A 15,370-nucleotide genomic window follows, 5' to 3' on the forward strand; every position below is an offset into this window, starting at 1 on the left:
CTGTAAGTACACTCCTTGATAAGGGATCTAGGAGTAGTTTACCTTGTTTTGAATCTGTCATATGTGAAATACCCCCTGTGTCGCTAACTGAAGAATTGAATCCACGTCTGATATGCCAATGACAAAGTGACCAATGTGAGAATTGGGAATGAGGATCTGAAAAAGAAAGTATTTAGCAACGTAGTTAAAAAGAAGGTACAGATAAAATTATCAAAAAATCAACCGACACCCAAAAGTAATGGGAGAGCTACTGCTAAATGCTTTATGAAATCCATTTCTCCATTAACAGTTGCAAATAGAAAATCATGTGTAAATGTTTGTGATGCAATTAAAAAGAAATATATGCGGATAAAGCGAGATAAGCCAAGAGACCCCATTAAGGCCCTCAGCACACGGGTGGTGGATGAGTATCCCCCTTTAGATGCCTTGATGAAAGAGATTGCACAGCTGAAGTCCCAGGTTGGCCCCTCTAGATCACTGTCGACGACTGTAAACAGTCAGCAGAACGTAAGTGAGACCATCACTACATCCTGCACAGAGGAGGTTATACGACATAGAGCAGAAATAAGGAAGGCAGTGGATGCGTATATGCAGGGCCATCATCTTCCCCCTTCACTATTGGAGGCACCTGTTGTTGTGCAGTGTTTGCCGAACAAGGGTTCTAATACTTTAGAGAAGGGTGTGAAGCAGTCTATATCCAATAATGATGGAAGTAGAAATGGAAGCATTGATTTAGTAGCCCCCACTTTGAGTACAACCTTGGTTGCTAGGGATAATAATTACCTGCCCATAAGTGACTCCATGGCTAGTGTGAAGCCAGCAATACCATCTCACATGAACACTCCAAGTGACCTTTCAAACACAGTGCTATCACTCATTAAAAATGCACAAGGTGACTTGGGTTTAAACAAGAATGGCAAGGAATCTGTTCCCTCCGGCTCATTCATAGGAAAACGAGAGAAAAAAAAGCAAAAAAGCAAAATTTGACCGGCTCTATGTTCCTTGATTCTCAAATGTAGACCGGCTCCTTGTATACAGTACGCGTACCCCATTAGCGTCAAGTAGCACGGAATGTGCCCCTAAAACCAAACTTTTGCCCACTATTATGAAACGGCAAACAATTAGTGCCAGGAGAGAGACCATGTGTTTGTAACTGCAACTCTAAACGAAATTAACTATGTAATATTAAAGGTCATCAGTCCCTCTCATTGGTCAGTTGGAATTCTCGAGGTTTCAAGCACCTCCTAAACAATGATGAGAGTGGGCTAAGCAGGTTTGATATAACCCTCCTTCAAGAAACATGGTTAATTTCACCTCTAGTTTGGGCTGAACATCAAGTCCATGTCCCTGCCTTAAAGTCTTCAGTTGGCAGACCATCTGCGGGCTTAGTAGTAGCTTGGAAAGATGGTCCAGGGTATTCATCAGATGTCTGGGCAACTCCAAACCCCTATATGTTACTAGTCAGGGCGGTTATTCAGGGTGATGTATATGCGATTTTCAATATATATTGGAATCGTGTAGCCATCACTACAGTCTTGTTTTTTAGGGATCTGAATGCTTTGTTTGACATGGTGGATGAAGATAAAAGTATCACTCACCTAATATTGGCTGGGGACTTGAACTTGAATTGTCTTGCAAAAAATGATGGGCAAGAATGTGAGAGATTGGTGCGATGGAAATTTTTAGTCTCATTCAGAAACTTATATGCTCTGAATGGAGCCATTAGTCCTGATGTTCCTGCGGCACCAACTTGGCATAGAGGTAGCTCTACATCTACAATTGATTATGTATATGTGAACCTTATATTATGGTCCAAGGTGCAAGCGTTTCAGGTGACACCGTCAAGGGTGAGTGACCATGATTTGCTCTGTGTTAATTGGCAATCTGGTATAAGATCTGAGGTTAATCAGCCAAAGGTATTGAAGCATGGTTGTTTGGTTGCTAATTGTGGTGGGAATCGTTTACGGTGGACGGAGAATGCCTTGATTCATTTCAATCAAATCCTTCTTGATTCTAATCAAAATGACACTTTGCATATGACTAGTGTGGGGTCTTATTTACAGTGATGTGATGCAAGCTTTTAGCCAATCAAAACCTCATGACTCGAAAGGTAGGATTCACTTGCACACCTTTGATAGATCCCTATACATTAGGAAAACCGCACATCGTGCAGAATTAAGAAGGTTAGCAAGGCTTCCTCCGCCCGATCCGAAAGGTCCTCACCAAAAGAGCTTGTTTATCTTATAACAACTTTTTGCTTGGAATATCGAGCAACCCTATATCAAAGAGGTGGGCAGCAGATGTTATCGCAGAAAAATATATCAAAAATGTGGGCTTCACTCAATCAGGCCACCAACAATCATCAAATGGATATGCAATCTTCAGTGGTGGATGTACATCAGTGGGGGAACCATTTTGGGCAGCTGTATGCGCTACCCCTTAACTCTCAACCTTTGGCTTCACCCCGAGGAGACCTAAAGTTTTGCCTACAATTAGATCTGGTTGAGATTAAACAATCATCTCCTCTAGTAATTTGCGAGCGGTGAGCCCCGATGGGATATCTAATTTTACAATGAAAAAACATTTGGAAATTTGGAGCTCAATTCTCTTTAAAATATTCTCGGCCATTAATCAACAGCAAACACTACCAAAATCTTGGACTGAAGCGATCACAATACCAATTTATAAAAAAGGCGATTGCAAACTACCAGAGAGCTATCGTCCGATTTCCTTGTTAGATGCTCCGAGCAAAATATTCTGCAGACTTATTCTGAAGGAGCTCAATAAGTGGGTGATTAATAGTCAACTCAAAGATCCGCTCCAGTCTGGATTTGTAAAAGGCATGGGAACGATCCCCAATATCATGGCCCTTTCCTTAATACAATCAAAACAAGTGGATGGTGGTTGTTCATTGTATTTAGCCTTCAATGACTTTAAGTCAGCGTTTGACTCGATAGATAGATTGATACTCGTAGACAAACTTGAGCAACATCATTGTCCTCCATCTTTGATGAATTTGGTGATGCGATTACATATGAATACTTCTATGCGAGTCAAATTAAACTTGGAAGGCAAATTGTCACGCCCGATTGCAACATAGAGGTGTGAAGCAGGGCTGTGCCCTTGCGTCATTTCTGTTAAATATTTTTATTCTCGATTTGGGTCCAACATTGACAAATTGTATTACTGATGCCCCTCGTATTGGTCACCAAAAGATAGCATATTTATTATATGCAGATGATTTGGTTTTGCTTTCTCAGACACCTAGTGGGTTACAGAATATGCTGAATCGACTAGAAAGATATACAATTGCCAACAACTTAATTGTGAATACCGCCAAGTCGCAAATTTTAATTTGTAATACAAATTCAAAGATACATAATTTGAGGTGGACTTCACATCATTGTGAACTTTCAGTGGTGTTAAGATACAAGTATCTGGGAGTATTTATAGAACATCTAAAAATTCAAACCTGTGACATCAAAGCTAAGTTAGAACCGCTGATCTCGCAGTCAAAAATACTCTTAAGAAAATTTGGGAAGTTCACATTAAAACATGTCATAAACTTTTTTCTGATGTTTGTTAATCTGCTTAGAATCACATGCTGGGCATAGGTCCGACATCCAGTGGTCACTGCGGAGTATTGCATTTTGTTTTTCGTAGTCGAAAAGGGACGTCGACAAGGCGTGTCTGAAATACTATCCCTAAAGTGACTCGCGTTGTACCCACAATCCCTCACGCGTCGAGGTCCCTCAGATTGTTTTTTTCCGCCCAACTACTGGTCGCCTTTACGCGGAGCTCCTAGAGAGACATTGCAGATTCCATCCCCTCGACCTTTGGTCGTTTTCCTATTTAATATATAACATATCGATCACTCCCTCGACGCAGTTGTGAAGCTGTCTCCGCCGAGCAAGATCTTCGACGGAGGGGACGAGCGAAGGAGATCCTTCGGCGTTGCCGAACACGTGGCCTGGCCTCGCAGGCCAAATACAGTAGGGAGAGTGGGGTCGTGGGACATCTCTGGTTCTTTTCTGAGAATGCCTTTCCTTTTCCCCTTCCTTTCCCTTGGGGTCGTTATCACGATTTATTGCCTCGGCTATGGAGAGGACACCCTTTAGGTTTTGCCCGATTTGCAAGGGTAAGTTTACTTGGAAGGACAAGCATTCACGGTGTAACCGCTGCTTGCCCCTCGATCACAAAGAGGAGGGTTGCACGGCTTGTCAGCTCCTTAAGCCAAAGACTCTAAAAGACCGTAGGGTCAAGAGGTGGGCGGCCTAGGCTATGTCGAAGGCCGATTCTTCACCCGCCACTGCTACCACCGACAGTGACGAGGAACGTGATAACACGACCTCCACTACGGAAGTCGTAGACCCCTCTAAAGAGCGCTTGCGCTCTTCGTCGTCTGTCCCCGGCCCCGAAGGGCTCGGCTCACGCCCTGCTTATGGGGATGAACACCCCAGCGACACTGACGCTGATACCACACATAAGCACACAACCCATGGCTCTTCGTCGAAGACGAAGAAAGCATCAGCGCCCAAGGAGACGCAGGTTCCACCGGCAGCCTCCTCGGACCGTTCAGGTTCGAAGCCCCTCTCGCAGCCGCGACCAGCGACTGGGCTTTCGGCAAATAAGGGCGCCGCCCCCAAACCATCGGCCGGAGTGCACCAGCAGAGCGCGCACGCCGCCGTAGAACGATCGACACCCGTAACGTCGAACCCACAGCCCTCCGCTGACAAACGAGTTGCAGAGAGCTTGGCGAGGATCGTTGTAGCCGACGCCCAGAAGCGTACGCTGAAGGACACGTCGAGCGCTACGAAAAGGTCGAAAGACTCGCCGAAAAAGCCCGAAGAAAGACAGGGACTACCCCCTTCAGTCGGGGGGACCCCCAGTACACCGGAAGGCTTTTCGGAAGGCGACGGGACACTTTCCTCGACGTTATGGGAGAGGTCGAGCCGTTTTCAGCTAGATGACACTAATTTTCCCCCGCTAGACCGCTCAGGGGTACCCCATGAAACCATGGAAAGGCTCCATCTCTGCATGGAGAGAATGGAGAGGTTTATGAAGACCCAGAACCCTCCTACTCCCAAGAGAACAAGAGAAGGGCCTCAGGAGGACCCCAGGGCCAAATATCCGAGACTATTCAATCCCCAGCAGGACACAGCCTCAGATTTCCATAATGTGTATGACCTCACTGGTGAGGAACAATACTTGGAGGAGGAGGATGAATTTGTGGACGATGAAGAGGGACAGAACCAGGAGGAAGGTCTTGAAGACAGCCCAGACATGGTAGGAGAAGGCTTCGGAGAAAATCCAGAAGAAGGACCTTCTCATCCCTGGCAATCCCCATCAGTATATTCGGACACTGATGTCCTGAACCTAAATCCTCCTGACAATTCACCTGTTAGAAACACGTCTCCCATTGACGATCAGCCCACATTCAATGCCCTGTTGCGCAGAGCAGCAGCACATTTCGAACTGGACACTGGGGAGATCTCTCCTGAAATAGACTTTGTGGAAAGAGTAATTAAGGAGAAACCCCCAGTCAGCCAGACCATTCCCCTCCTCGCTTCAGTGAAAAGAAGAATCATCCCTTCGCTATCCACACCCGCACTAATCAGGGGAGTTAATCCAAGAATTGAAAAACTTTTCACTCCTTCACACTCAGACCCGCTGTACATCAGGGGACATTACATTCTGGATTCCCTTGTAGTAACTAATACAAGGAAGAGGGCAGGGGTGCCGCTGTCCACCAGCGAGGCACCACCTGACAAGGAGGGCAAGAGGTTATATGCCCTTGCAAAGAGAGTCACATCCTCGGCTGCCTTTTCGGCAAGAATTGCGAACAACAATTCTTTGCTAGCTAGCTACGCAGACGCGCAGTGGGCCAAACTGCGCAAAGAAGCCGAAGAAGCGCCGGAACCACTACGTACACGCCTGCTATCAACTATTGGTGAAGGAACCCAGGTCAACCAGAGTATTGTAAAGAACTCTCTGGATGCTGCAGAGACAGCGGGACGTTCCCTGGTTCAGGGAATACTCTTAAAACGCCATGTATGGCTGCGCAACTCAGGGTTCAAACCGGAGACACAGGCGTCTTTAATAAATAAACCTGTTGAAGACTCAAACCTCTTCGGGAAAGCGGTGGATGAGGCTCTGGAGATGGCTAAAAAAAGAGTTTGATACTATCAAAACTCTTGACCAGATCTCTAAGCCCACTACCAGACGCGGCTATGGCAACAAACGCTTATTTCGTGGCCAACGCCAACAGCAGAATCAGCAGCAACAGTACCCTGCCACCAATTACCAGACCAATAGTGGGCAGTACAGCCAAAGAGGCCAGCGCCGGGGCAAAGGGAGAGGTCGGGGGTCCACCCCCAGAGGCTCCCAAGCCCCCAACAACACCAAGTGACGCGAAGATTCGCGTCCCCTCCCATGCAACACCGGTCGGGGGCCGGATAACATCATTTCTTCCAGCATGGGAGGGAATAACGTTAGACCGCTGGGTACTTTCCACCGTAGCCCACGGATACTGCATCGAATTCAACAATTCCCCAACATACAGACCCCCGAGGGGACGACGCATGACACCGGAACACCTTGCCATCCTTCTCCAAGAAGTACAACAACTGCTGGAGAAAGGAGCCATAGAGGTCGTGCCTCTATCTCAGGTAACGGAAGGTATTTATTCAGTGTACTTCCTTGTACCCAAAAAGGATCTAACCATGCGCCCTGTATTAGATCTGCGCCCAGCGAACAAGTTTATCAAACCCCAGAAGTTTCGTATGGTGACCTTACAGGAAGTGATCCCACTGCTATCACAGGGAGATTACATGACAACATTGGACATGAAAGATGCATACTTTCATATTTTAATGTTGCCAGCGCACAGAAGATACCTCAGGTTCATGATAGAGGGCAAACACTACCACTTCAGAGTGGTACCCTTTGGCATAGCATCAGCACCAAGGGTATTCACGAAGGTAGTGGCAGCGGCCCATCTGCGCAGGTTGTCCAGTTTACCCTTACCTCGACGACTGGCTCATAACAGGGGATTCTTACGAAACATGCTTCTCCAATACCCAAAAGACTGTAGACCTTTTGTTCCAGTTGGGCTTCTCCATCAACGAAAAGAAGTCCAGCCTAGACCCCAGCCAAGTCAAACAATTCCTAGGGGCTCTAATTCAAACAAAGGACGGCCTCGTCTTCCCCTCCAACGAGAGGGTCCAAAACATGCTGTTTCAGATCCCTCAATATGTGACCGGTCGAGAGGTGACGGTACGCAAAGCAATGCGCTTGCTAGGCATGATGGCGTTGTGTATTTATTTGGTACCTCACGCGCGCCTGCGCATGCGCCCTATGCAAGAGTGGCTCAACAGCCAGTGGTGTCAGGCCAGCGGACTATGGGACGATCTAGTGGTGGTCTCGCAGGCCTTGGTTCTCTCGCTACGGTGGTGGACAAAGGAAAACCTGGAAAGAGGGAAACCCTTTGCCACACCCGCGGCGGAAGCCACTCTAACCACAGACGCATCCCTCACAGGATGGGGGGCTCACCTATCCCATCAGACTGCTCACGGAGTGTGGACTCCGAACCTAGCATCCAAGCACATAAATCTACTGGAGCTACTAGCTGTGTTCAAGGCGCTAAAAGCCTTCCAGGAACACCTACAAGGCAAGACTGTGTTGGTCCTTACAGACAGCACCACAGCCATGTACTACATCAACAAGCCGGGAGGCACCCATTCTCCAGGACTGTCCAAACTGGCCCAAAATATATGGAAGTGGGCTCTCAAACAAAACATGTTCCTACTGTCACAACATGTACCAGGGGAACTCAATCTGCTGGCAGACAAACTCAGCAGAGATTTCCCCCTGCCTGAAGAGTACGAATGGCGACTGCACGAAGACATCGTCTTCGACGTCTTCACACAATGGGGATTCCCAGAAATAGACCTATTCGCAACCCTGGAGAACTCACAATGCCTAAGTTACGCCTCCAGATACCCCCAGAACCAATCCAAGGGGAACGGTCTGTCGATGCAATGGTCAGGGAAATTTGTTTACGCTTTTCCCCCCCGACTCCCCTTCTCAACAAGGTGGTGCACAAGATGCACCAGGAACAAGTGACCATGATACTGGTGGCCCCAATGTGGGCCCGACAGCCATGGTTCGCTCACTTGATGGAGATGTCTCTATCTCCCCCAGTGAAACTCCCCTGCCCGTACAACATGCTGTCACAAGACAAGGGCAGGGCTCTGCATCCATGCCCCCAGAACATGAACTTAGCAGCTTGGCTCCTGAGATGATAGAATTCGGACATCTACAGCTCCCGCAGAGATGCATGGACATCCTCAGGGAAGCCAGAAAACCTAACACTCGCCACTGCTATTCTAGCAAGTGGAAGAGATTTGTCATCTGGTGCAGAGGAAAAAGCATCAACCCGATTGACTGCTCTCCCACACATATTGTTCTATACCTGACCCACTTATTGGATTCAGGTCTAGTGTTCAATTCCATTAAAGTCCACCTAGCGGCACTTTCTGCATACACCACTTCCCAACTCAAGGTGTCGTGGTGGAAGATCCCTGTTATAAAGGCCTTCATGGAGGGAGTAAAGAGAATACACCCCCCGATAGCTGACCCAGCTCCCGGATTGGACCTTAACGTGGTACTTACCAGACTCATGGGCTCACCATTCGAACCCATGCACAAAGTATCTCTTAAAGACCTCACTCTTAAGACTGCTTTTTTAATAGCTATCACCTCCATCAGGAGAGTAAGTGAACTACAGGCTCTTTCTGTTCTAGACCCCTTTGTTACAGTTCACAGAGATAAGGTGGTTCTACGCACGCACCCAAGGTTTGCTCCGAAATTCATCTCAAAATTCCACGTAAACCAGTCTATAGAACTGCCAACGTTCTTTCAAAATCCTTCCAACTTGGGAGAAAAAACTCTGCACACACTAGATGTGCGCAGAGCGGTCATGTTCTACATGGAAAGAACTAGACCACTGAGGAAGACTAATCAGTTCTTCGTCTCGGTGGCGGCAGGAAGAGAAGGGGATGCAGTTTCAAAGTCCACTATTTCTAGATGGATTGTTCAATGCATCACTCTCTGCTATACTCTTGCTAAGAGAGAACTGCCCTTTAAGCCAAGAGCACACACTACTCGAGGCACGGGGGCGTCCATAGCATTCATTGCAAATGTTCCCCTTGAGTCCATCTGCAAAGCGGCTACCTGGAGTTCTGTGCACACCTTTACACAACACTACTGTCTAGATGCACACTCGAGATCTGACTCCCAGGTGGGACAGGCAGTATTAAGACATCTTTTCTCTACTGTTCCTTCTCATAACCCACCGCCAACTCCGGGTACTGCTCGCTAGTCTATGCACAGCATGTGATTCTAAGCAGATTAACAAACATCAGAAGACAATGCATTACTTATCGTAAAAGCATTTCTGATGGTTGTATCTGCTTAGATTCACATGCGCCCACCCTTCCTCCCCGCTCGGATGGAAGGAACATAGACTTCCTTTTATATCTCTCTTTTCTGTACTCACTCACGTCTAGAATGCTCCCTCAGGGCAGAAAAATACAAACAGAGGGACCTCGACGGGTGAGGGACTGTGGGTACAACGCACGTCACTATAGAGATAATATTTCAGACACGCCTTGTCGACGTCCCTTTTCGACTACAAAAAACAAAATGCAATACTCCGCAGTGACCACTGGATGTCGGACCTATGCACAGCATGTGAATCTAAGCAGATACAACCATCAGAAATGCTTTTCCGGTAAGTAATGCATTGTCATAGGTCGAAGGTAGTTCCGATCTTATTGTATGGCGTCGAGGCCTTTGCCCCGCCAGACCGTTGTTTCTGGGATGCTTGGGAAGCAAAATATTGGAAAGCAGTTTTAACATTGTCGCCTGGGACACCCTTGGCGTTACTGCGATTTGAACTAGGCCTAGCCTCTTTGCATTCCCAAGTATTATGGAAACAGTGTGCCCTGCTGCAAAAATTAATAGAAGGGTTAGGGAAACCATCCCTCTTGAATATTCTAGCTCAAATCATATTTACATCTAATGATGGTTTATCAAGAAAGTGGCGACACCATACCTTGAATGCAGCAGCTGATGCTGCTGTAACAATTGAGCTGCTGTTAACCAACCCAGATCGTGCAAAAAGAAAGATCTATGAATATGACTGGGTTGGCAACTTGGCACTGTGCTCAAAATTGAGGGATTTTAATTCTAGCGCTTTCGGCCTTAAAAGGTATGGCGTGATAGCTGACTATTTGGTAAAGTCTCCATCGCACTCATATCGTCAAACTACTAAAATTTAGACTGAATCAACATGAAACAAGAGATATCCTGTGCAGAAGGCGACTAATATCAAGAGAGCAAAATTATTGCCGATTCTGTATGATTAGGTAGCAGAGGGAAACGTTACAGCACCTTGTAGTTGAGTGCACTGCATTAAAAACTACAAGGGCCAAATGTTTTGGGAATAAACTTATTGTACAGAATCATGTAGATAATGATCAAATTTGGAATATGCTGTTCTCTAGTACAAGAGTAACTGTTCAGATAGCCATTGTGTAATTTTTAGATATAGTATTACCAGGAACGCAAGATTCAAGTGAGAAGAAGTGAAATATATTATGAATATGATGAGTATGGCAATTTGTATTGTGATTGTGTGCACCTTGGGATGCGTTGTATTAATTTTTTGTGACTTGTTGATACATTGCATTATGTAATATTTGAAAAGTTGGTTCACCAACTGTAACAAATAAAAAGGTACTGTGAAACGAGACTGAGAGTACTTAGCTCTCGCAGTCGTTGAAAGTGCTTGAAACTTTCGCAACTAGCAGGCTTAATCAGCTTGTGACCTAACATATAATTCTTCTTGTTATAAACTACTTCTGAGAACTTCTACAGAGACTTTACCGTTTAATTACCAGAACTTTTTACCTATCCAAGGGAGTCATTACGACCTGGGCGCAAAGGGGTACCGGGCACCGCTAATGACACCGATGCCAGTAATCCCTTTGCGGCCTATTCCAAAGTCCCTTAGCAGGTCCCTCCCTTAACGCCTGGTTTTACCGCGGTCAATAACGGTAACATTATTGACGCCTTCCCATTGAGCCCTATGGGGGCTCAAATGGGAATGGGGAATGGCTTTTCAAATGGGGACTTGCCGTTCCACAAAGGTCGGAATAGACCGGTAAGTCCCCATACCACCAAGTCGGTGGCAGTACCAGTATTGGTGCGAGTCATGGCGCTAATGGTGCCATGACTAGCACCAACCTCGGAATGAGGGTCCAAGACTTTAGCCCATTGACTTTGGCCTAGCCTATTGAATTGAATTTACTCTTCTGGTGAACTCAAAGTATCTGCACTGTCTAAGAAATTGGAATCCTTTTATGTTCTGAACCTATTCCTTTTTGCTCCTCCAAAGTATTCTGAATGCCATTTTGCTCTTCCTTCAAAGTAATCTGAATGCCTCAGAAACTTAATGAGTATAGTACGGAAGTGTATTTGTGTGTGATATTCAACTGCCTCCTTCTAGTGAATGTTTTATAACTGGCTGTTGAATACATTAATAAGTCTTTAATCAAGAAACCTTGAGTGTAAGAGTTTATTTGAACACCTGCAATTGTAGACCTCTGTGAAACATCCTTACAGCTCACATTCCCTCTTGAGATAAGCCTGACTGCTCAGCTCCGCTACCAAAAACTGTGTAGTACAGACTTATACCAACGGTTGGTTTTGCTTACACCTGTAGTCCTAGTTGTGTGTAGTGATCCCAAAGGGTACTGCATCCAAACCTTGCCTAACGGTTACCTCCTTTCAAAAAGTCAAGACAGGATCAAAAACAGACCAAATTAATGGGGTTTCATAGGGAAAGTTGCAAAAAGAAAATCTTTCTCTCAACTAAATCAGTTTCTCTAGGACGACTTGGTTGCCACCACCATTATCTTTGCAAGAGCTGTTTTTGCTGTTGTTGCCTGCTGAGACACCTATATGTATAGTGTCTACCACTATATATGGGGATTACTCTTTAGGGTAAGGTATGAGCTAAGCCTTAATTGACCATTGATTGGTTTTTATTTGCATTATGCTATGTTTTATGTCAAGCTGAGTACTAATGTTTCCCATCATAAATATTGTGTGTGATCTTATAAAGTGTGTTTTTCACTATACCAGTGTCGGATTTTCTCTTGTAGTGTGTATTGGGATGATTAATTGTAACTCCCTGCTAGCCTCCCTCTGGAAGTTGAGCATGACTGCTATGCTACACTTACTATTGTACATTCTTGTCTTTCCGTTTGGCTGACAAACTGCTCTATAATTAAGCTAGATGATTACATACTCCTTACGAGAGGGTTGTCCAAAAATGTCCTTAAGGCTCTCTGTTTGGTTGCACTCTGCCTCATTATAACCCTGCCGGTCACAGTAGCAATGGTGCTGGTGAGCTACCGGCACCATTGTTACCGGACTGGCAGAGTACAAGTGTGCGGGCGGGTTGGCATCCCGGCCGCAAACTTGTACTCTGCCAGTCCGGTAACAATGGTGCCGGTAGCTCACCAGGTCTGACCGGAACGGCACCTGCCTGCAGACTTTGATGGATGCACCAACACTGTTGCACACAGTGCCAGTGCATCCGTCCTCCCCATTCCCATTGAGTCTCGAATGGGGAGTTTTTTTCCGGCACCTGGCCGTAGGGACCGCCGGGGCTGAAATGCCCCAGTGATTCCCCATTGCCAGGCACCGGAAAAAAACATGACTTCGGCAGCAGCTTGCTGCTTTTACCAGCACGTTTACCGCCGGAGTCGTAATGAGGCCCACTGGATTTTTATATACTTGCATATACTTGCACTGTGACTTGTATTATTTCCATTGCTTTATGTGGACTCATTATAGCCCTAGACCACTGTCTCACTTCTCCTGAGACTAAGTCTTGACTGCTCACCCGCCTACCTTACGTTGATTGGGCTTTGGCAAACCTCTCAGTGTCTACCATAAATAGGGTGGCCTCCATAACTATTCCCACCAAGGGATGATTCAGGAAATCACTCTTAACAATTGTGAACAGAGAAGACAGTTTAGCCAAACCCATTCGGGGTAAGGTAGAAGAGCAGCAAGGCTTAGTCTCATGAAGGGTGTGAGAGTGGTCTAGGGCTCGAATAAGTCCACAGGCAACACCAGTAATTCCAGGTAAATACAAGTAAAACCTCTAGTTACTTTTTGTCATTCCAATACTTATAAAACAGGGTTAGGGTTTAACTTGTACCCTAACCATAAGAACCCTTCACTGGACCCCGGAGACCCTAGCTGCATTTCTTTCCTGCTTCAAATATCCTGTGGAACTTTTACCTGAACTATTGGGCGCCACGATGCCCGAGAGCAGCTGTTCGCTTTAAAAATGCAAATAAATAAATAAAATTGGGCAAAAGGCCTCGGACAACTTAGGGCTGGATAATTTAAGTTGGGGATCATTTTCTGTGGACCATTAGTGCATAATACTAATCTTACCTTTCCTTTGCAGGAGTTTGTCATATGTATTATGCCCTATAATAAGTGAATGTATATATGCATCAATTTTATTCAATGTTGTGTGATAACTTTCTAGTAGTCATTGTTCTATAGTGTTTTGTCCATAAAAAAGAACTATTTGTATACATCCTGTGTAAGTGTAATCTGTGATTCCATTTGTGTGACCTCATTGTGGACCCTATACCACCTCTGAAGAACTAGACCGCCAGGCATCAACCAAGGCTTTAAGTGTCATAACACTGTCGGCCACTGCGAATACCAATGCTGAAATGACTGATGCTTTATGCATACTGGAGCCTACTACCCTTGTGACTGCCAATGCCCCATGCACCTTAGAGCCAGATACACCTAAAATTAATAATGCTGCATGCATCTTGGAACAGGCCACCCCTGTAACATCCGTTGACAAATGCGTTTGCAAACCTGTTGGCAGGGTGTCCTCTGCTTCCATAAAAAAGAAAGCGGGGAACAAAAAAGGTTTAAAAAAAAGAAAAGAAAAAAAGGTCAATGCAGCAACGGTTCCCATTCACGTAAGTGAAGGGACCTGGCGTTGCAGGGATACTGAGTCGGTGGCACAAAGCAAAGTCTGTTGCCAAAAGGTTAGTACAGGGGAACTAATCTTAATCAAAATGTCCCTCTCTAACATCGCTACACTAATCATCCACTTAATCTACAGACCACTGGTCCCCTGCTACTCTTCGTGGAGGACATTGCAATTCTCTCAAGGACCCCTCTGTGGACTGGACTCTGGGTCAGGTAAGCGATTTACGACAGTGGTCACTGCAGCAGCCAGTCGGTCAGATAGCACAGCGAGTAGAGCGCTCGCTTTGACATCCGTGCAGAGCCTGCTGATGCAGGTTCGAATCCCGGCAGGGCCAAACTCAGCCTTTTATCCTACCGAGGTTAATAAATGAGCACCATACACTGTGGGAAATAAGCAGCGCTTAGATACCTGATGGTACGTAGCGCTATATGAAATGCACAAACAAACAAGCAAGGCGACACAAAGGGACTCAACTGCTGCGGTTGGACTTTCCCTCATATCTCGGGTCCCCTTGGTGCTAGGACGGCAGAATTTCGCAGAGATTAGTCTCGTGGGGCCAGCGGAGGACCCCCCAATTCTAGGTTGAAAACTCGGAACAGTGACACCGGCAGCACGGTAGCCCAAATTCAGAGCTCGTCAGCCACAAGACGGTCCCGGGACACTTCCCAAGGCTCTTCGTTGCAGGGTACAGAACAGACCGGGGAATGGATGGTCCCTCCACTCCAAGGGTCGCAGCTCCTTCCCAGGACTGCTAAAGATCTTCAGCAAGACAGGGCTCCTCCAGGACAGCAGCAGAAGTTGGTAGCCAAGCCTTCTTCCGACGGGTCTCCGGTTTCTTCGCAGGTCTCACAGCTGGATAGGATTCTTGGCTCTTTCAGGTTTCTCCTGGATCTCTGAGGAATGGGTGCAAGGGTCCTCTTCTTATCCTAAAAGCCAGGTAAGAGCAGCTGCCCGCCCTAGCCAATGACAGGACTATCCTACACACACACACACACACACTCCCCAGCAATGGTCCAATCACGACCACTGGCGGGAACATTCATGCATACCACTCGGACACTCTGAAACCAGTTTGTGGATTGGGACCAGTCAATCCCAGCCCACATCCTGCCAGCAAAGACACACAGCCCTCCAGTAGCCCGCCAAAAGCTTCTGATTTGCCAGGCACTGCAAGTCCTTATAAGGATTTTCCTGGCCTCAACAAGATGCAAAAAAAAAAGCGCAACATGGCACATTCATGTTTGACCAGTAGCCACAGTTAGCCAA

The 15,370-nt window shown here is 46.3% G+C and overlaps 1 protein-coding gene across 5 annotated transcripts in view; it reads left to right on the forward strand.

Annotated features, from left to right (window-relative positions):
• The window catches only part of USP36 (ubiquitin specific peptidase 36), a 1,150,746-nt gene that overhangs the window by 1,015,294 nt on the left and 120,082 nt on the right, over nt 1-15,370 (forward strand). The gene's annotated exons all lie outside the window — the stretch shown is intronic.

This window comes from Ambystoma mexicanum, chromosome 3q, assembly GCF_040938575.1.
Source record: "Ambystoma mexicanum isolate Mex_15411 chromosome 3q, UKY_AmexF1_1, whole genome shotgun sequence".
NCBI classification, from domain to species: Eukaryota; Metazoa; Chordata; class Amphibia; order Caudata; family Ambystomatidae; genus Ambystoma; species Ambystoma mexicanum.